At 39.8% G+C, this 23,102-nt stretch overlaps 1 long non-coding RNA gene across 1 annotated transcript; it reads left to right on the forward strand.

Moving 5' to 3' along the window:
• Nucleotides 1-684: 684 nt before the first annotated feature.
• LOC134171164 (uncharacterized) lies at nt 685-21,554 on the forward strand. The gene is made up of 3 exons (XR_009967526.1): nt 685-918; nt 3,253-3,487; nt 20,695-21,554. It is a non-coding gene; the product is annotated as an uncharacterized LOC134171164 (long non-coding RNA).
• The last annotated feature ends 1,548 nt before the right edge of the window (nt 21,555-23,102 follow it).

Below are 23,102 nucleotides of genomic sequence, written 5' to 3' on the forward strand. Positions count from 1 at the left end.
AAACCCAACCCTATATTCCAGCAAAAGAACACGGCACTATCCCATGCACAAGTACGGCTCAGGTCTCACTCCAAACAAAAGTAAACTAATGGTTTTGTGCCAGATCCTGGGTTTGGATGTACAAGATCCATCAGTATAAAAAGACAGTATTCATTCCTGAACAGGAAGGGGAAATCTTGCAGCATTTGTAAAGCACATTTACTGCAGAGCTTTTACTGCTAAAATATATATACTTTACTTTAGGGTGGTTTTCAATCATGATGCTGAACAAAACAGTACCAAAAAACCCCACAGTCTGTTAGCTCAAACAGCAAGCTGATTTTTAATATCTATCTCATTGAAGCTGATGAGACTGTTGCTTCATTAATATCAGCAACACTCAACTGTCACCCCTGTCAGAGTGAACCCATAGCCACTGGTACCACAAAAGATCACTGGCCTCCATCCTTCCCACCTGTTCAGATTGCCAGGACAGCTCAGGAACGCAATTTTTCTGTCATATTACTTACAGGTCACAGAATAGCATCTTCATTCACCAGTTTATTGTACTTTTTCGTACTGGGCACAGCTGCCCAGGCACTGGCAGCAGGAGGCTATATGGCCAGCCTCTGTGAGGAGAGGCCAGGCTGTCCTGTGCCAGTTCCAGCCGGCTCCAGCCGGCTCCAGCGGACCCACGGCAGGGCACAGCGGAGCCCCTCAGACAAGATGGTGGCCTCTGGAACAGGTATTCAACAAGGGCAAAACACTGCCTGGGAGCAATGAATAAGGGGGAAAAATGTAAGAAACAGCCCTGCACACACCAGAGGAGGAGGAAGAGGAGGTGCGCCCGGCACCCAAGCAGAGACTCCTTCAGCCAGGGAGAGACAGTCAGAGATCACCCCTCCATTTCCTGCGGCCTCCACACGGTTCTTTGAAATGGTTAGTGGATATTTTATACATCACGCCATGCCTGTGTGCATCTAATTGCACAGTTAGAAAACAAGAGCACAGTGTTAGCTGTGGGTGAAAGCTCTGGGGTAGGGAAAGTGACCCCATGGATGGACACAGGCACCAGAGCACAGCTACATGGCTGCTACTGTAAGCATGCCTGCATAGCCCAGCCATATGCCCTGGGGCCCAAAAGGTTTAAAAGTATAATTCCTTTCATTGTATTTTACCATGGATGTTTTAAACTGCATTAAGAGGCATATACAAATGTTTGGAATCATTACACTATCAGACTTTCGATTTGCTGGGTCACTGAGGGAAACCTGACAGCATTCAATAATGTCTCGATATTTAAGTGCATAATGGTAATGTAGAAGAAATAAATGTTTGTTTTATCAATACAATATAAAGTATGACTGTGAATCATGCAAATCAAATAATAAATCACAAAGCTCAAGCTAGTCTCATCAGCCCAGCAGCTGAACAAGCTTTCAGCCTAGGAACATGCATCATTTAAATTTTTATCTAACACTGGGAAAAACAGAAAAAGAGACTGTGTTCAGCTAATATGACACTTTCTGTCAGAGGCAATGACAGAAACATCAAATCAATCTAATAAATCAAATAAATCTAACCAAATAAATGCTTAGTGGGAATGAGACTGACATCCACCAAAGACACACATAGCTCCCATGCAATGGAAGGGCTACTGACTTACAAACATTTAACAGTGCTAAAAAACCTTCCTCCTACAAACTGCTCTGTTTCCACTAAAATTAAAGAGCACTTTGGTGAGACAGCCTCTCGTAGCACTGCAACTGCTCCTAGAATTTAAAGGACAGCTGCTGAAGTGGCTTTGTTTACAAGTGTAGATTGAACGCAGCAACTATTTAACCAAGGAAATCGTGGTGATGAGGTAGTTGCTTCCAAGTAAATGCTTCCAAGATCTTTTTTGAAACCTGTTTTTGAAACGTCTGTATTTACATTGTTCACTCTTGCAACAGGATTCTTTTTAACATACACAGCAAAATTTTCATGTCAGATGAAATCTTAAAACTGAAGAAAATATTTTATTGATTTACTTTCCCCAAGAAGATTTGAAATACAGTCTTATTCAAATATTCAAACCAGAAATTATTCACAAAAATTCATTTTACCATGTATAACCGAAAACTCTCTTCTCCACCCCCCTCCCCAAATATGCCCATTACCTATACAGCTGTAGACACAAGGCTTAAGAACTGCAAATTGGGTAATTCATGGGGACTAGAGAGAAGCAAAAATATGAAACCTGCTAGCCATGGCTTAAAAGCATTGTGGCTTCAAGATAACGGTTTTGATACAGCTATATGGGTGATTTGCCTTTGTGGAAGTTTTTGAGAGTATAGAAATACAAATGCTAGGTTGCGGAATATTAAACCTTAGTAGATAATAACAAAAACCTTCAAATATTTATCACATATATTTGATCTGTGAACCACATGGTCCTGCTATTATTTCCTATTAATTTTATATTCTACTTCCTGAATACTACTTCTTGAACCCTTTACAGAAAAATTAATAGTGCTAGATATTCTTATGTCAGTAGTAGTTCAAGTATCTTGTAAAGGAAACAAATCACAGGATAATCAGCCATGAAAATATACTTTAAATGTTATCTCTCTGTAGTATCCCTTGATGACTCAAAATAATCAAATAATCTCTTCTCTGTTTATTTTAATGGAATTTGGTGTGCCTTCCACAATCAGAAGTGAGCAAACATGTTCCTTCCTGCATTGTTTATTCTGCATTAAATATCTTATTCATGCAGCATATAACATCTGAAAGGGCATCCTGCTCTACAGTATTAGCTTCCTCATTGCAGAAAATCAGCAGTCTCTACGATGAAATTTTATACTGTGTTTCATTGAGCACATACAAAATTTCTTAATTCCCATTTTTATATGTTTTCTGCCTAAAATACGTACAAGTAAAACTGAGGGACTGCTGAGGAAGGAGGTCTTCCCAGCTCTAAAATAAGATTTTGCTTACAGCAAATATCTATAGTGCAACTATCCACTTATCTGTGTGTCATTTGATCCAACAGGAAATAATGTGTGAGTATACAAAACAGAACTGTATATCAGCAATACTACATAATTTTTAGATGGCAGTCAAGACTAGAGCCTATATACTCTGCAGGGAAGTAAACACTCTTTGCTAGAGGAATTATACTCCTTTTACTGTGTTATGAAAAACAGTGTTTTAGTACAGAATCTCTGTACATCTGAAGTATCCATTATTAAGGCTAAAATGTATTCATGACAGATGTCATTTTTCTCTTAGGAAACAATGGGATAAAGGAGACAACAGTAAACTCTACTGTGTTTCAGAGGGATGGCTCCTTCTTAAAGCAGAAGTGTGAGCAGTGGAATAGAGCTAATACTCTATACCTTTAAAAGCTTGGCTAAGAAACCCAAAAAACTTCACAGATGCCAGATTATGCCTCTGCTAAACCACAAGGACTTCCCAGTAGAAAGTATACGCCTGAGAAAAAAAAACATTTAAAGCTTTATGGAAGGTAAGCTACTGTGAGAGTTTCACAATTCTTTGGGGACTCTGCTTTGAAAATAAAACTCATAATGTCAATACAGAAAAGCCCTATTGCTTTTAAAACTTATTTGAAAACACTGTAAGTGAAAGAGCTCTTTGTTTTGCTTTCATATGTAACACAGGGATTTTTCAAGTATCTGTTTATGACTTTTACAGTCAACACTGTCTGAGCATGGCTGAAGAGAAGTAAACACAAAGTAATCAATGCACAATATTCCTTGCTTTATTCCCTACTTTTATTTTTACTTTTCTATCTCTTTGGGAAAACTGGTCATATTTCACAGTCTAGATGGATAAGATCTATAGTGATTTGTGCTATATAGAAAGCTAAGCATCCTCTGAGAATACAGTTTCTTGATGGCTAGTCCAGAAACAGTTTTATGCTTCCATATCATAAAAGAAAACTATTTGAAATTTCTGATTTAGTACCAGAAAAGCACAATCCACTTTAAAATATACAAAGTGAACTGTTACAGCCACATTCTTTTACTATGGCCACATTCTCAGTAGTCACTAGTATTACATAAGAGTTATAACTTCAAATTTACTAGACATAGGTTTTTCTGTCTCAGAGATCCTGTCTACTACGGTCTTCTGGATGTAAAGCTTACCCTTGTTACAGCATGGTTAACTGAAGTAAAAAAATGAACAGAAGCAAAACAAAACAGAAAAAGAGTTTTTAGAACAGCATTTTGCAACTAGATTTTTGATGTTTGTGTGTCAGACTACAGAACTTAAATTTTTAACCTAACCCTGTTTAGTATGAAATGCCATTGGTGTTTTTTCCCACTTAGTTTTTGCAAGCAAAGATCCATATTCTGTCTAGTTGGGCATCACAAATGGGGTATTATCATGTCATCCCATATAGAGATTTTTATTTCAGGCTGCCACTTTTCCACAGTCCTAGTAGTCCCCAAGTACTTTTCTGAACCTGTCAAAACATGGAAGAAGTAGGTACACAACTGCAAGAAGTGTCTGTGTCCTCACTCAAATGAAAAAGTGTGCTATAAGATTTTGATATAGTGTTGATTTATCTTCCATAAGACTTTGTTTCCCTTCAGAAGATGAAGGATAACCTCCTCCTTGCTTGCAGATGCTCATCTTTCATGACATTTATCAGAGCATAGATTTTGCCTTCCCAGCAGCAGGAGAGCCAGTCCTTTTTCTGAAAACCTCTGCCAAAGGCTTAACGTATGTTGAGCACTGCCAGCTTTTGAGATCTCTTCTGGAATGCAATCCAAGTTTGATTAGATCTAGAGACAGCTTTGCAACAGCCTCTTGCAAAATCCATCCCCACAACTGCATGCCATGCTTACTCACACCTAAGAGAGAGCAAAAAGCCAAGGCCACCAGAGGAGTCATAACAGCTCCCCCACTTTCACATCTGAGCACCCCATGCTTCTTCAGTAAATGAGGCACAGAAAGACAGGAGCAGTTATGGGCAGATAGCCTCCCTCCTTTGCCTCTCTTTTTCTTTTAGGAATTAAATAGGTCTTGAGTTCTTCGTTTAACATCCAGCCTGCCTCCAAAATAGGAGCTTCTGGGCAGGTTTATCCCAGCCTAGAATAAGATACAGGATCCCGAAGGGCCGTTTCATTCCTCTAAACCCTTGTAGAGCATATTCCAAAAATACAAGAAATTGGACTGAGGTGTGTCTGAGAGCTCACACAACAGGTCAGGGCTGGCTAACTGGAAGGTTGCCAGGGAAAACGTAAATTTAGGATAATTACACTGACTGGAACAACTAGGAAACAATCCTAAAACAAACATAGGGCACAGTTTACCAGAGACGTAAAAAACAGACAATGAGGAGGGGGACACTTGCTTCAAGAATTGTGTCTGTTCTTGACTTTATCAGCCCAGAATATGGTCCCCCCTTGGAGAACTGAGTCCCTTCCAGCAGCCGCTGACGTCCTGCAAGATGTCGCAGGCTGAGAGGGGGCACACCTGGAAAACTAAGGCTTTTCATTTTTAGGATGTCTGAAGAAACACAGCAACCCCAGTAGGCAAGAGGGCAACCCTGGCAGTAAAATACAGCTCTGAGCTCAGACACATAACATTTGAGAGACAGAAGTCACTGAAAAGACAATAAAGTATAATCTTTCTTTTAAAAAATTTGGGCCCACATCAGAGCTTCTAGGAACTGATTTACAGTTTTGAGTCTTCAGATTGCTGAAGCATACACTGTTGAGTGATTCATTGTTGCACTATTCACTGCAAGTCAAGGGAAGCTGTTGCATAAATGCTTGCATAACTTACTCTAGATGACAGCTGAAGTCCCAAAATATCTATTGTGGGAGGCAGATAACACAACCATAAAATATTCCAAAGAAACTATGGAAGAAGTGTAGACCTAGAACTCTGCAAATACATATAGTTCTAAATATACGAAATATTTTCAACTATATGTTTTACTTTTCCATTTAAGTTTTTCTTTGCTTTAAAAATGTTCTTAGTTCTAGAAACTAAAAATACCCTCATTTTCTTTATAGTAGTATTTAACTTAATATGAAAATGTGAGACTTAACAAACACAGTGATCCATTTGGAGTCCTATTAGCAAATAGCTGACTTATTTGCAACATAACTTGTTAATACCAAGCAACTAAGTGTGACTTAATAGGTGCTAAAAATAGGTGTGACAAATAAAATTAAGTTACCAAATAAACATTGAGAGAAACCTTAAACATTAAATACAGGAAATATGGGTTTGTTTCTGCATCTCATCTGGGAGGGAAGGAGTTGGGTTTATTCTGTTCTCAATCTCCGCAGACATTTCTTTTGCTACAGTGTCCTGGTACACACGGTTATATACCCCCATAAAGGTGCTAAATTATCTGTTTGAAATTGCTTTACACTTCACCTTCCCCTTTTCCTGTCACTTTCCTATTGCTTACACAGAATCTTCCTACAGAACCTGCTTATGGTGCTTTCTTGCTTTTGTTTCACACAAAGACAATCTGCAGGTTCTTTTGGGCTGGTGAAGGGAGGTGAGCTAGCATACACACCGGCATCAGCCTCAAAATAGTCAAAATGCAGATTTCAAACTGCCATTCTGACAGGAGACAAAACAGCACTTTATGACTTCTCTGATGGCAAAACGAACTCAAGGTCTATGTAGTTTGCTGTACTTCCAGTTTTGCTGATTCAGCCATCTGCAAAGTAGACTCTAACCATATCAATGAGCCCAGTAAAAAGCAAGACTAGGAAAAGTCTGTTCTGTGTAGTTCAGAGTACGTGAAGCATTCAGAAAAACACTTGGATGCAAAGTGAGGCCTTCAACTGGAAAATCCAGTCCTTAGTGTATTATACATTATATCTCTCTTATTATCATAATATCTCAATTATATCTCTAGTCCTCAGATTCATTGATCAGCCAAGGACAACATGTCAATTGTGTCAGACATGTCATTTCATTAAAGAAATTCAGGCAGACAGCAAAGAAAATAGAAACTTATTAAAGCAATATCCACACAGAATGAAATGGTACAAGATATACAAGGCCACCTGGCATATGAATAAACAAGATAAATTTTGACATTATTTGAATTATGGTAAGCTATACTGTCAGACACAGAAAAGGTAGCTGTTTAATATTAGTAGAGGAAAATCAATAGAAAAAACAGATCTGCTAGTGAAGATGTAGAAGATGAGTGGAACAGCCTACCCAAGGGCTCTACATCTGATAGCTTTACAATAAATTAAATAAATTTATCTTCATGACACCTTTATAAAGAAACATTCTTATTTCACAGATGAGTGACCAAGTCACAAAGGAAACATGTGGCTGAGTCAACTACCAAAATCATATTTCACAGTCCTTCAAAGCTAAATTTAAAAATACATTTTGAATGTATTTCAAAAAGTAGATAATAAGAAAGGTAGGGTTGGGGGGAGGAGGAAAGAGAAAGAATATAAAGTGTCAGTGACCAGAGACATGACTTTCACTGACCTTCCATCTTATTTCAGACTTAACTCATTGACATTTTTAACAATAGTTATAGTGTCTTTATCTACTCTAAAGAGGAATTTTAGTGCATATCTGTAGCAAGTGTCCAGAAGTAGTCCATTTTATTGAGAAAGCAGTCTATGCAAATTGATTCATTTCTGTTAAAATCAGTCCTAACTTCTCTCTGTTCTCTTCAAATTACCCTAAAAGCCAGAAATATACTTGTACAATAGACCAGTTCCATAACAGCTCCTTTAAACTTTTGAGCAGGAGTATGTCTATATAAGTAGTGCAGCGTAACAGAAACAGATCTGTAATGTGAGATAGCTGGTGCTGAGTACTCAACACTATATATATTTCAGGGATTTTACATCAGATAAAACAACTAAGCAATTATTAATAGCTGGAACATGTTACATTCATTTCTGAAACATACCTTCTAGTTTAGCTGCATTCAAAAGCAATCCAGCTGGTTGATTTCAGATCACTCCACAGTGCAACCCATAACATAGTAAAGGGCCAGTCTTCTTGTTTGCCTGAAAAGTACATTTATGCTACAAAAGCCCTAATGTAGACCTCCTTTCTGTCTCACAAGTTCATCACTGTGTCGTACACAAAACCATGAGTTCCTGATCTCCTTGTACAATTTGATGACTGGCTGAACAACACAAGCACACGGCTGAGAGCTGGGAACTTGGGAGTTCTGATCTCTGAGGTGTCATTGATTTTCGCTGCCCATGATTCAGATCAGGAGGACATGTTCAACTACAGCATACATGATTATGCAGATTGGCTTGAATACACCATCAGACTTGGGCTTTGCTTGGTGTGCAAATTATGCCTTAGGAAAGAGACTTGCCTTTAAAAAAAGAACAAAACAAAAAAAAACAAGACAAAAAAACGCAAACAAAACACCCAAATAACAAAACTTGCCTAGAATGAGGATGCTGGAGGAACAAAAATCACAGTCTCATGACAGACACCTCTGTGGCCTTCCTCAGCTATGAAACATATTCACTGTATTCCAGACACAGCTACAAATCATTAATTATCTGGGTGAAGGGCTCCTACAGAGACTGGTTTGGTCCAGTTTGAAGGTAAAGTCAGCTAAGTATTCATTAAAGCTTCCAGGAATGCACTGAGTATCCTTAGCAATTTCCTTCTCATTGTGATGCAGACAATCTCCCATGCAATGCCTCTAAGGAGAAATCACAGTCATCGTTTCAAAGTTAACATCTTGGACTATTAAATCTCTAATTTGGTTTATTATTTTAAAGACTTACCTTCTAGTCATTTACACAGGCCTTGCAGAGCACTGGGAGGCATTCCAAATTAGAAATGAAATTAGAATCTAAGCCTGTAAGAGAAATCTCAGTGCATTTCCCGATCAGCAGACATACTCTGTTCCAGTTCTGCTCCCATAGTCGAAAAGATCCAGGAAGGGAAAGGATCTGAGTATACTCTCTGATGCTTTCTGTATCTCTGTATTCCAAAACAGCTGACTTCCAATAAGTTGTAGATTCAACAATAAATGGTCTTGACCAAAAATAGTTTGGTGTTCAATTACAAAGAGATTTTTCCTATATTTAGGGTTCAGTTTTGCTGAATGCCTTGAACAAGATGAATAGGAAAGTGACACAGCTTCCCAGTGATTGATACAAACTTACTCAGGATAGTCAAAAACTGACTGTGATGGACTGCAGAGGCTCTCATTGCACTGAGAGGCTAGAGATAAAAAGGAAGGTGGAATTCAGTGTTGATAATTGCAAAGTATTGCACATGAGAAAAAGTATTTCTAAATAGATAAAGATGAAAGGTTCTAAATTATTACTATGACTCAGGAATAGAAATTTTGGAGTGAACTGAAAACTGCATCGCCCTGCTCAGCACTGTTCATTTAAGAGACTATTAGAAACGGAAACAGAAAACCTCCTTATGCCACTAAGAAAACAAGTGTACCCGCTTCTTGAACACGAGTCACAATTGCTCTAAGGAAGCACATAATGTAAGTAAAATGTAAGTAAAAATAGAGAGAAAGCTTGGTGAATAGGATGTGAATGTGAATAGGATAGCTTTCATACAAAATGATATAAGGGCTCTTCAGCTTTGAAAAATAAAAGATTACTTAGGATTACAGGAAATAGCTCCTTAAAATTTCTACTGTCCCAGAAATCGTTTCTACCCCTGATAGGTGGACAATGATGAATCCTTAACATTCTTCAAAGCTCATTAAGCATGACTGGATAGTATGATTATGAGGCACTATTATTATAGGAAAGACATTTCACTAAACTAAGATCAAGGGATGCTCCAACATAACATGAGCTGAGATAAAATGTGACAAGGCCAACAGACTTGTGTCAGGGTTCGATTGGAGAAAAACCCCATTGCTGGACCCTGTTTCAATTTGTGATCCCAAGAGTGAAATTAAGACACAAACGAGGTCAAGTACTGTAACCGGACAGTTTGTTTATTACAAATTGCAAAAAAGACAGTATTATAAAAAAGGAAAATTGTTGTAATAAAGGGTATAGCAATATGACAGATTGGAGAAAAGGTAGAAAATGAAGCAAGAATTCAGGGTGCAGAGAGAGAGATAGTCACCACTGTGGATCCAGTGGTGTCCCAGGGATCGTTGTAGTCGTCGGTGGTGGTGGGAGTCCTTCAGGGTTCATAGACTCATGTGTCCTCCAGGAGTCCATTGGCGATGGGTGTCCTCGTGAAAGCGTCCTTCTGGAGTCCCCTTGAAGGTACCCATTTTGGTGATGTTTTACTTCCCCTTTTATCATGAGTTGGGGGGGAGTACCTATGTTCTTCCTGGAGTTCCAGTTTTTCTGGTCTTGTGGCCAGGTGCACATCTGCACACACACAGGTGTCTGCAGCAATTCTTGGGATAATGGACAGCAATTCCTCACACCAGGTAATGGATGGAAGACTCTTATCAGCTCTTTCTCATTCATCCCTCAGGCAATGGATGGTGGAATCCCAATTCAGCTCCTCACTCCCTTCTTCTAAGCAATGGATGGAAGAGTCTTACCTCAACTCCTCCCACCCATCTCTGAGATAATGGGCAGTGGAGTCCTATCTCAACTTCTTGTACCAATCATTGAGACAATGGACAGTGGAGTCTGATTTCAGATCAGCCTCTCACAACTTGCAAGTCCTTCTCACCAGCACATATTTACACAGGCTTACAAAATGTCTTTGTCAGATAAAGAGGTCATTCCAAACTCTGTTTCCCATAACAGAATTGTCTTGTTTGGTGTGTTCTGTTATACCATCAGCTTCAAAGGGAGCAGATTTTTTCCTTCTAACACCCACCATTACCCTGATCATTGCCAAGTTCTTGAAATTCTGCCTGTTCAGGTTCTGTACTTTAGCAAAGTAACGAGCACATTCACAAAGGTTACTTTGGATTCAAATGTTAAATTATGGACAGTTCTAAAGGATGCAAAAAAAGTTCTTTCAAGAGACAAATGAACATTAAATTTGCTAAAAATAAGAGGACTGAAATCCTAATGTTAAAATAAAAGTAACAAATGTTTTGTATGAAGTCAGGAGATGTTTTCATTATTGGTGTATATTTTATAGATGCAGACATTCACCGTAATTATCTTCACATATTACTTACACTATTTTGACTATCATTACCTTTATTTCTTCCTAACAAAGAGTATTTATAAGTTTTCAGAATATAGGAACAGGCCTTTGTACAGGCCAGGTACAGAGTCACAGGCATAAGAGGAAACCGGATGTTACTGAATGTTATCAGAGTAACACACCTTGTTTCTGGGGCTTTACATGAGTAGAAAAAATCCATTTCAGGCAAGCTGCTGAAAGGACTGGGGCAACATCTTGAGCAATTCAGCTTTTCCCACAGACCATAGTCATTTCAGAGGCAGACCTCATAAAGAATATGTTAATAAAATACTACTTTTTATTTTGTGTTAAATTGAGAAACATTAAATTTGAAGACCAAAAGTATAAGCTTCAGAGTTTATGGTGGAACATGAACTAGTTGGAATAGTCTTTGGCCAAACACTAACTGACCATTCCTAGATATAACACAGAAGGCGGCAAGGTAATTCATTGTCTGGTAATCTTCAGATGTAAATAGAAAAGGAAATCTCACTGAAGAACCTCAGAAACATAAGGTTTGCTTCAGGACAGGATTGATAATTGGACATGGAAAGTGTGCAAAGAGAAAGCACTACAGTGAAAGTTTGGTTCTGGCCAGTTGCTTCAGGGGGCATTAGATACATCAGTCCAGGTGAGCCATGACAGCTCCTGTGGGAGGAGTGATCTGTTTCTCACAGAGGACAAGGTTCTGTTAGTCAGCAAGTAGCTTTCTATCCAAAATGACACTATCAATTGGAAAATTTGAATTTGAAGATCATAACCAAATTCACTTCTGGTTTTGAGGTTGTAACTGTCTTACTGTTACATACTGCATCAAGGGTAAATAAAGAACTTGGACATGCTGGGCACTCTGCTGGCATGCTGAATTATGTTTGTACTTTGCAAATATGAAATAGTATTTATGTTCCCAGAATACCTCAAACATTGGACAACAAACAATACTTTATGTTTATTAATATCACATTTGTTTTACCTTCCACACAAATCCATTTATCCAGTTCCATACCCAAGTAATTCTTTTCATGGATTATGTGCTTAATGCCAGAAACAAGGCTGTTTGTTACACAGTATCTGAAAAACTCCTGTTAGATAATCTACAAAAAACTTGTGACTAGAACTGAGTTAAAGTATAAGTACTCTGATGACAGGCATGGCACAGAATGCAGGTTAATGTGCTTTCCAGAATTGGGACTCAGTGGCAAAATGCAAATTAAATAAGGGGTTTGTTTGATTTTCTGATTTTAAAATATAGCAAAAGTGTTAAAGCTCACCATGGTTGAGTCAAAATGGGGTAGTGAAAATGTTATTAGAAAACTTATTATTTCTAGTATTCACGGAACATAGTAATTTAAACATAAAAAACTTCAGTGGTTGTGTGGTTTTTTCTGAAAAGCCAGATTATTACATATGGAACATGCAGGCACCATGTAATATTTCTGCTTCTTTATAACATATAGACTGTTTGATAGCTTTTTCTGTAAAAGAAGTTCACTTTTTTAATGGCTCTCTTAAAAATATTGTTTTTTAAACAGTGGTATAATGGGTATTGCCTCATTTTTGCTATAGAACAGAAGTCCCAGGTTCAGGGGTCCAAAAATGACAGAACTATGATTCAGTGTGATGTTAAAGTCATAAAGAAATCCAACCTAATGCTGAGAATTTGACCATAAAATATTAACAAATTCAGGGTTAAATTTACCATGACAGGTCCAGTAACTCCACATTAAAAAAAAAAAAAAAAAAAAAAGGATTTAATTGGCTTTAGTTCGAAGCTGATCCACAACAGAGTCTTAAAAGGTTGCATATGATCTTATAATAACTTATTTAACTTTCCTTTCCCTGGGTTTTTCTGAGATAGGCTTTTTGGACAGCTAATTGTCTTCAGCAATTTGGCAAGCTGAATCATATACTGAATAATTCTGAATAATATACATAAAGCAAGTACAGAGCTGGACATAGCCTATATCTTGAAATATCACAGAATCACAGAATCCCAAGGGTGGAAGGGACCTCAAAAGATCATCTAGTCCAACCCTCCTGCAAGAGCAGGGTAACCTAGAGTACATCACACAGGAACTTGTCCAGGCGGGCCTTGAATATCTCCAACGTAGGAGACTCCACAACCCCCCTGTCCCAGTGCTCTGTCACTCTCACAGTAAAGAAATTTTTCCTGATGTTCACATGGAACCTCCTATGCTCCAGTTTACACCCATTGCCCCTTGTCCTATCACTGGACATCACTGAAAAAAACCTAGCTCCATCATCCTGACACTCACCCTTTACATATTTGTAAACATTGATGAGGTCACCCCTCAGTCTCCTCTTCTCCAAGCTAAAGAATCCCAGCTCCCTCAGCCTCTCCTCATAAGGGAGATGTTCCATTCCCTTAATCATCTTTGTGGCTCTGCACTGGACTCTTTCAAGCAATTCCCTGTCCTTCTTGAACTGAGGGGCCCAGAACTGGACACAATATTCCAGATGCGGCCTCACGAAGGCAGAGCAGAGGGGGAGGAGAACCTCTCTTGACCTACTAACCACACCCTTTCTAATGCACCCTAGGATGCCATTGGCCTTCTTGGCCACAAGGGCACATTGCTGGCTCATGGCCATCCTCCTATCCACCAGGACCCCCAGGTCCCTTTCCCCTTCACTACTGTCCAGCAGGTCAGCCCCCAACCTGTACTGGTACATGGGGTTGTTCTTCCCCAGATGCAAGACTCTACACTTGCCCTTGTTGAATTTCATCAAGTTTCTCCCCTCCCAACTCTCCAGCCTGTCCAGGTCTCTCTGAATGGCAACACAGCCCTCTGGTGTGTCAGCCACTCCTCCCAGTTTAGTATCATCAGCAAACTTGCTGAGGGTACATTCAGTTCCCTCATCCAGGTCATTGATGAAAATATTAAACAGCACTGGTCCCAGCACCGACCCCTGAGGGACTCCATTCGTCACAGACCTCCAGCTAGATTCTGCCCCACTGACCACAACTCTCTGCCTTCTTCCTTCCAACCAGTTCTTGATCCACCTCACTACCTGATCATCAAGCCCACACTTCCTTAGCTTATCTATGAGGATGCTGTGGAAGACAGTATCAAATGCCTTACTGAAACCACATCTACCGCTCTACCATCATCCATCCACCTAGCTACTTGCTCATAGAAGGCTATAACGTTGGTCAAACATGACTTCGCCTTGCTAAAGCCATGTTGGCTGCTCTTAATGACCCCCTCATCCTTGATATGTCTAGAGATGGTGTCAAGAGTAAGTTGTTCCATCACCTTTCCAGGGATGGAGGTAAGGCTGACCGGTCTATAATTACCCGGGTCCTCCTTCTTGCCCTTCTGACATTGTACATATGACAAAACAAAGCACCATGCTGCACCCACTTCTCGGCTACGGGAAAGTAAGAACACTAAAAACGTGTGACAGGCATGTTGTAATCCACCCTGGGAATCTGAGTTGATATTCCAGTTACAAAGATGGCTCCAGGGCCAGTGTAAATGGAATATGTCATGCATACAGTTGGACAAGCTGAAATTCACAAGTGAGAGCTAGCAAGGCAGTAGGGAAACTGCCTAATAAAACTCATTTCTGAAAGGAACACATACAGCCTATCCATACCTGAAAGGTTTTATTCAGTTCAGTAACTGACAGTTACTGACATACAATGCTCCTGACAAATTTCATCTTCTGCACAAAGACAAAGTGTTGTCTCCTGGAAGGCTCCTTTTTCACATTCAGGACATTTAAGATCATAGAGGGAGTACAGCTGCTTTTAATAATACTTCAGACACCCAGCAGGTCAGGGGAGAGAACAGCAACACCAAAAGCAATGAAAACTTATGGGGCAAGATAAGGACAGTTTAATAAGAAAAAGAGACAGGGAGAGAAATATTAGGCAAAGGCAATCAATCACTCAAGACCTCCCACAACTAGACCAGTGCTCAGCCAGTCTCAAAACAATGGCTACCTCCCATAAAGCCTCCTCCTCTAAGATTTTATTGTTGAGCATTATGTTATATGGCATAGAACAGCGCTTTAGTCAGTTGGGGTCAGCTGTCCCAGGTATGTCCCCTCTCAACTACTTTCCCATCCCCAGCCTATTCCCTAGAGGAGCAAAGTGGGAAAAAGAAAAAGCCTTGATGCTGCATAATGCTCAGCAATAGTCAGAGCACTGGTGTGTTACCGCAGGTCCAAAACACACCACCATATGTGCTGCTATGAAGAAAATTAACTCCATCTCTCTCAGACCCAGACCAAGCACCTTCCTTTCATCCACTCCAGGAAACCCACTCTCTTCTACCTGAGGAAGTTAACTGTTACTTTTATAGATCAATGACCTGGTCTTACATTTCCTGCCATGAGCACTGGGATATATCACAAATGTGGATACTTCAGGTTTTAAACTGATGAGAGCACTTGCTCTCCACATTTTTTCTGGCAAGTTTAAAGTAGAAATGTTTTCATTTTTATTATAAGAAAAGGATGCAAGTGTATAAGTGCTTTGCTTCAAAGCATGCTTACAGGTATACTAGAAAATCACCAATATGTCATTTTTCACTTGTTCTGACCCTTTCCCTCAGTAGGCATAACAGTTTTTAAAAATGAAGATGTAATATACTGTACATACCATTACAAGATCAGGATATATTAATGCTGTGCCAGCAACATTCTATGGGAAGGTACTATTGCTCCCTCACAGAAGTAACAAGCCAGCATTTCTTGGAAAAGTTCTCTGTGAATACCACTGAAATGCTTTTTGGAAAGCTCTTCATTTGTTTCTGTTTTCTTAATTTGCATTGACTGTCTCCCTTTTGGGTTCATATACAACTTGCATAATAGCGTATCTATACAGTGTGAGAACAATTGCATCACAGCTCAGCCATTCCAATAATGTTATCATACCTTTTCGCAACATGAATAGTGTAATATTTCATAGGGCTCATTTAAAAAGGGTATTGCTCAGGAATACCTATTACTTTTGAAGTTTACAGTCTCTCTCCAGTTTACCTTGCAATGGTAAGATGAGCCCTTGGTTCTGATGCAGGAAGGTGTATACACAATAATAATACTGCTATCTTCCTACAGATGATTTTAAGCAGAATGTAGTTTGGTAGTCACTTACAGGTAAACTGTCAGTGTTGAAGTCTTAAGGAGCATTCTGACTGTAAATGTCATAATCAATACAGTTTCCCTTTACTAAATCCCCAGAAGGTGGATGAGTCTATTTTACAGGTAAAGTCACTGCTCCAGTCAGTTTCTTCCTTACTCTCAAAGAAGCAAAGACAATTTAATTTTAGTCCACTAAGCCACCCAACAAAATCCAGGCTAAGAGATCATAATGGTGAAGGAGAAGATGGGTTTCCTCTGCAATCAATTGCATAGTCTCACAACATGTCTCTTTTTTTTATGCCTGGCTTTTCCTCACTTTTGTCTTTATCTTTTCTTCTGTTCTCTACATGATTATGTATATCTCTTATCAGCATGCCTGACATTTAACTCTAATTGTAGAACATGTATCTCATCTTCAAAGAAATGAGAGAGAGCACTAAGCAGGGTAGACAACATGCGACAATGATAACAATATGGAGATAATGCTGTCATATAAGGATTGAATTCAGAATTGCACTATCAATACTGTTAAAGTTAATCCTTCTACATAGTGACTTATGCTTGGTTATATAAGCCTGATCCAAATAATTTCAAAACTAATAACTTTTTTACAATGAAACAATGAACAAGATTATTTAGCAAACCTGAATAACAACCCATCCATCCCTGCATAAAGTAGAGTTGATCTTTCTGGCTCTCAATAACACAACATTTTAGATGCATATGAAATGTCAATAGAATGTAACTTCAGAAACATCAAGATTTGAATAAAACAAACCTTTCCATTTCTCTAAACACCAGGTGACACTTGTCTTAGTCTAAGCTCATAAATGTTTCAGGCCAGGCTTCTGGTTTTATTCTATATCACACAGTACATATCAAAGAACAGCTTCCTACCCTATTTGTGGCCTGGCCTCCTGGGTTCAGTGATAGTATGAATATGCCAAAGCTTGCTCTGTATATTCTGCAGCTACAGCAAACTTTGTTGATTTCCTTGTGTAACAAGAGGAGAAGGTACATGGGGGATTTGAGTGACAGGTGAAACAGCATCAAAAGGAAGAAGGTTGGAAATGGGTCTGACAGAACTGCATGGACTAATGTTCGTTCTTGAAGAAATGAACACCAAGAGAGAAACCGAGACGGTATTCATGACTTGATGCAGGAGATACTCGATACTCCTAGATTGCTCCCAGAAAATGCCAAAACCAAGAGGTGAGAAACAAGTTCCTAGGAAGCAAAAACAGATCCAAAGGATGATATGCACTGGCAGAATACGAGCACTAAAAATTTTAACGTGCAAAGTGCTTGGTGCTTTGAAAAATGTCCAGCAGTGTTTGCATCATTCAGAAATTAAGACCATGGTCTGCCTGAGAAAAAACTGGTTATTACCAGAGAAGAAACTGAGTCTAAGTATCTGTAGCGCAATAGCTGATAACCCACAGGCCTGTGAGCCTCATGCTCCATATGGTTGAACAGCTTATACTTCAATAAAGTGCCTGATGCTCTGACCACACCACCCAAGTCTTGGAAGGCAGACACAGGAACTGTGAGAAAGAAGACCTTGGGGCCACTGTAGGAGAGGATCTGGTTCGAGACCATCTTAAGAACCTGAACGTGCACAAGTCCATGGGACCTGATGAAATCCATCCGCAGGTCCTGAAGGAGCTGGCAAATGAAGTTGCTAAGCCACTGTCCATCATACTTGAAAAATCATGGCAGTCAGGTAAAGTTCCCAACGACTGGAAAAAGGGAAATATAACACCCATTTTCAAGAAGGGGAAAATGGATGACCCGGGGAATTACAGACCAGTCAGTCTCCCCTCTGTGCCTGGCAAAATCTTAGAGCAGATTCTCCTGAATGGCGTGCTAAGGCACATGAAAATGAACAAGGTGCTTGGTGACAGCCAGCATGGCTTCACTAAGGGGAAATCCTGCCTGACCAATCTGGTGGCCTTCTACGATGGGGCTACGGAACTGATGGACAGGGGTAGAGCAGTTGATGTCATCTACCTGGACTTGTGTAAAGCGTTCAACACTGTCCCACATGACATCCTTGTCTCTAAATTGGAGAGACATCAATTTGATGGATGGATCACTCGGTGGATAAAGAACTGACTGGATGGCCACACAGAAAGAGTTGTGGCCAATGGCTCAATGTCCAGCTGGAGGCCAGTAACAAGTGGCGTCCCTCAGGGATTGGTGTTGGGACCGGTCTTGTTCAACATCTTTGTCACTGACATGGACAGTGGGATTGAGTGCGCCCTCAGAAAGTTTGCCAATGACACCAAGCTGTGCGGTTTGGCTGATACACTGGAGGGAAGGAATGCCATTCAGAGGGAACTTGACACACTTGTGAGGTGGGCTGATGCCAACCTTATGAAGTTTAACCATGAGAAGTGCAAGGTCCTACACCTGGGCCAGAGCAATCCCAGGCACAGCTACAGGTTGGGCAGAGAAGAGATTCAGAGCAGCCCTGCGGAGAAGGACTTGGGGGTATTGGTTGATGAGAAATTTAACATGAGCCAGCTTCAGTGTGCACTTGCAGCCCAGAAAGCCAACCATATCCTGGGCTGCATCAAAAAGAGCATGACCAGCAGGTCGAAGGAGGTGATCCTGCCCCTCTGCTCTGCTCTTGTGAGACCTCACCTGGAGCACTGTGTGCAGTTCTGGTGTCCTCAACATAAAAAGGACATGGAACTGTTGGAACAAGTCCAGAGAAGGGCCACAAGGATGATCAGGGGACTGGAGCACCTCCTGTATGAAGACAGGCTGAGAAAGTTGGGGCTGTTCAGCCTGGAGAAGAGAAGGCTGCATGGAGACCTCATAGCAGCCTTCCAGTATCTGAAGGGGGCCTATAGGGATGCTGGGAAGGGACTCTTCATTAGGGACTGTAGTGACAGGAGAAGGGGTAATGGGTTCAAACTTAAACAGGGGAAGTTTAGATTGTATATAAGGAAGAAATTTTTTACTGTAAGGGTGGTGAGGCACTGGGCTGGGTTGCCCAGGGAGGTTGTGAATGCTCCATCCGTGGTGGTGTTCAAGGCCAGTTTGGAGAGAGCCTCGGGTGACATGGTTTAGTGTGAGGTGTCCGGGCCCATGGCAGGGGTGTGGGAACTAAATGATCTTAAGGTCCTTTCCAACCCTAACTATTCTATGAGTCTATGATTCTATGTTTGTCCTAGCTTGAGGAAACTATGGATTTCACTTGCTTTGGAATTGTGCTGAGCTACCATTCACCTTCATGGGATGATTACACCAACTAACTAGATGTACTGCCTGCAACTGTCTTATCACCAACGCCCTACTAACCTTCAGCCAACTCAGCACAGAACCTTCTTCTGTGTTAACTTTGGAGTGTAAAGAAACTCTTAGGAAATTAATCACATACCCTAGTGCTTCTCTGTCCTTGAAAGTTATTGACATTTAAAAAAAGGCTTTAGAGTACTTGTATTCCAGTCAATGTTGTCAAGCTCTAAAACACCACAGGCTCAAAAATGTAGTCCATAGCATACAGAATAGGAGGAACAGAAAATAAGAAAAACACCTAAGCTGGCCTTGCCTATACCTCTCTCAGCTTTTTTGCATATGCAAACATAAACATCACTGTTCAAGTCACAGCATTTAAACAAGGTACAAGATACATATCCAGTGGACAGCAAAACCACCTACAATGTTTTCCACTTGAGAAGAAACAAATGATGCTAAGGTATTGTTTTATTTTTCCTGGGTTACTGCTTATAAGAGAGAAAAATATCCTTTCTAAGTTCAAGAAAACTGCTTGAGTAAGGGCTATTCCTTTTGTAACATGAATCACATGTAGGATAATCAGCCACTCATATAGTGCCTATGACAGAAACCACTTTCTGGAGGAAAGTGTGCCCTTTTGAAGTTTACTGGCATTAGAAGGTTTGCTCTGTGTGTTGTGTTGTTTTTTCCTCTTGTTTTTTTTTTTTTTTTAATTTCTGGTAATTGCTTTAAAAGAACAAAGCTCTTTGTTTAAGGGTAGCTCAGGGAGATCATAATTGCTATAAGGTACAAGGCCATTTCCAAGTATTTCTGAATTGCTTCTCTTCTGCATTAAATATTTAATGTCTAATGTTTGGCCAAACTGTAGAAATTCCCTCTGGAACATGGGTGATGACTTCAGGAACAGAATGAAGACCTGTCAATTCAATTTTCAGTATGATTTTCTTTAGAAAACCACAGCTATTAAAGAGTGGGGTTTTTTTAAGAAAAGTCATAAAAATAATTCCAGGAGTGCATGAATGTGTACTCAGTGAAAAATATCAAGCAATTCGTTACATGGCTTTGAATATTACAGATTGAGAGAAAGTGATAATCACGCCTCCCTCCTTTATGGAGCTTTTGGTTTTAAAGAACTGTTGTTAAAGTCACCTAGTTGGTCATATGTTCCCCTCCCCTTCATGCACCGAGTTCCTCCTGGATTTTATCAAACAGATTTCTTTCTGTTATCTCCAGTTACAGCCAAGAGTGATGTTATCTGGTGGTATCCAGCAGCAAGGCTGTAACCCAGCAGCCCAGGAGAAAAGTGTGTCAAGGTTTCTATTGACTAGTAAAATCCTGCTGCATCAGCCAAATAGCACCTGCCCCTTGCTCAGACATTCTCCCTCCAGATGTCCTGTTATCACCTAAGAGATCAGTGTGTTCCGGGACAGCTGACTAATCCTTTTTCATTGTATTAAAACCTGACAGCACGTCAGGAACAAACCATTTCAAAGCCTCATGAAAACAAGCATGTGCTTCCTCCTACCCAACGATACACTCTGATGTGGATGCAGCCGATCACAGAACATGTGCTAACATTACAAAAGCATTGTACGAAATTTTACAATGTACATTGTGCAAAATACAAAAAAACATGATATTGTTTTGAAACTCTGAAAATGGTTACTATTTGTTGGGCTATTTTGGCTTCAGCCGTGATGTATGGACACCATTGTGCTACTCACCCATGAACTCTACCTTATCTTCACTAGACAGCTAAATATACTAGGGACTGACTACAGTATTCGAAGAGCTGTAACACCACCTTATTGCAGATGCTCAAGAAAGCTTCAGACAGAGCATATAACCTGGTGTATACATACAGGTTATATATACAGTCAGTCATATAGCTGACTTCTTAAGGGCTACGAGAAAAAGAGATTAAAAGGAAAGAAGAAGAACATCTTATGCCAGTTAACACTACATTAAAATTTCAATATTTATAATAGTAATATTGGTCCAGATATGTTGCATGTTACCTGCCTTTAAAGTTAAATATAACATCATGCATATTACTGTCTATAGCATCATAAGTATATATGAAGAAATAGGCAGGAGGTTTAGTACTGCTATTTAGTGTTACTCAGAAACATTTAATTATTAAATATCTTGCTTTTCTGTGATCATTGTCATGTTTCCTCTAATAGCTCATTAACATAGCCTTTGTCTTTAGTTTTAGAGTGTCCCTTTTCCACATGACTTTTCCTAATACAGCAGCTGCTCACAAGAAGGTTGATGTATGACGGTTCAGTTGTTTCTGAACCAGCTAGAAGGTAATTTTCCACCTTTCTCCTCCCTCCTCTTTCTTTTGTATATTCAGTCCAAGTTACCCAGGAGCAAGCTACATACTCAATGTGCTATTAAGAACGACCACAGGTGAGGATTAGCACACTCTGGAAGTGCACTGTTTACTTCAGAGGAGAAAGGCTCTCCCTAGAGAGCCCACTCTCCAGGGCTGTCCCCAGACCCCAGGCTTTCGTGGGCTCAGTGCAATCAAAGAAAGGAGCAAGATGAGGATCCTAAATTAGAACCCAAATCCAGTTCTCAAATGGAATTCTGGGGATCCAGTAAATTTTAGTCTTTCTGAAATTTGATTTCCTCACACTGAAGCATGCCACATACAACTGCCAAGCCACAGGCTAGACCCAAACCAAATATTTTAAAAATGGTGAATGAAATGAGTAGCTTCTAAATTTAGATTTAAAAGTCCCCAATGTTGGCACATTCCTTACTTCCACTGGCAATGAATTTTTAAAGCAAGTGACTGTTCCATAATCTAAGTAACAGTTAATAGTCCAAAGTCTGCTGATCTCTACTAGATAAGCATGCAGGTGTGAGTATGTGCACACGTGAAAACAAAAATAAAAGGATGAGGAACAAACAAATGAGTTTTCCGTATTTGGTGAGATCATCTATTAACGTATGGTCAAACCCCTGGGAACTGCATAAGTACTCAAATATTATCATGACTTTGTAATCAGTGTCACACAGTCAGGAGTGGGACATGGGGTAGGTTAGTGCTTAGCTACACATTAAAGGAACCCCTCTGAGCTGACACACTTGTTTCTAACATACTTCCTTAACACTTGGTTTCAATAGCAGTTAAAAGAGTCCTGAATGTTTCTGAGAACAAAGTCTCTCAGGCAGGTCACCCAAGAATTGTGTCACATGAAACTATTGAACACTTTTTGAAACTTGGACTGGCTGCTGGAAACCAGCATTCTTAATAGTACGCAAGCTAAAATAAATACTAAGAAACTAAAATGTAAAATTATTATAAAACAAGCCCACCTAAAAGTTCAGGCACAAAGTAAAAACATCTTTAAACAACCTACTTCAAATATAGTAAAACCTATTTTTAAATAAAATTTTAAAATTAGAAGACTGAGCCAGCAACAGGGTGAAAGCAGAAGCCAAACCACAATCTTGCTAGAAGATACCCTCGTATATAATGCCACACACTTTTTCCATCCTTGAACATAAGAAATTTGGACTGCACTTCTCCAGTTTTGGTACCTAGGTATTGAACATAATTGTTTTACCATATTGCTTAAACTCTCTGCCAGCAAGCCACGTCGCATGAGAATGGTTGAGTGAAATTC

Source organism: Pezoporus occidentalis, unplaced genomic scaffold (assembly GCF_034315485.1).
Source record: "Pezoporus occidentalis ecotype Australia unplaced genomic scaffold, CSIRO_AGI_Poc_V1 ctg4, whole genome shotgun sequence".
NCBI classification, from domain to species: domain Eukaryota; kingdom Metazoa; phylum Chordata; class Aves; order Psittaciformes; family Psittacidae; genus Pezoporus; species Pezoporus occidentalis.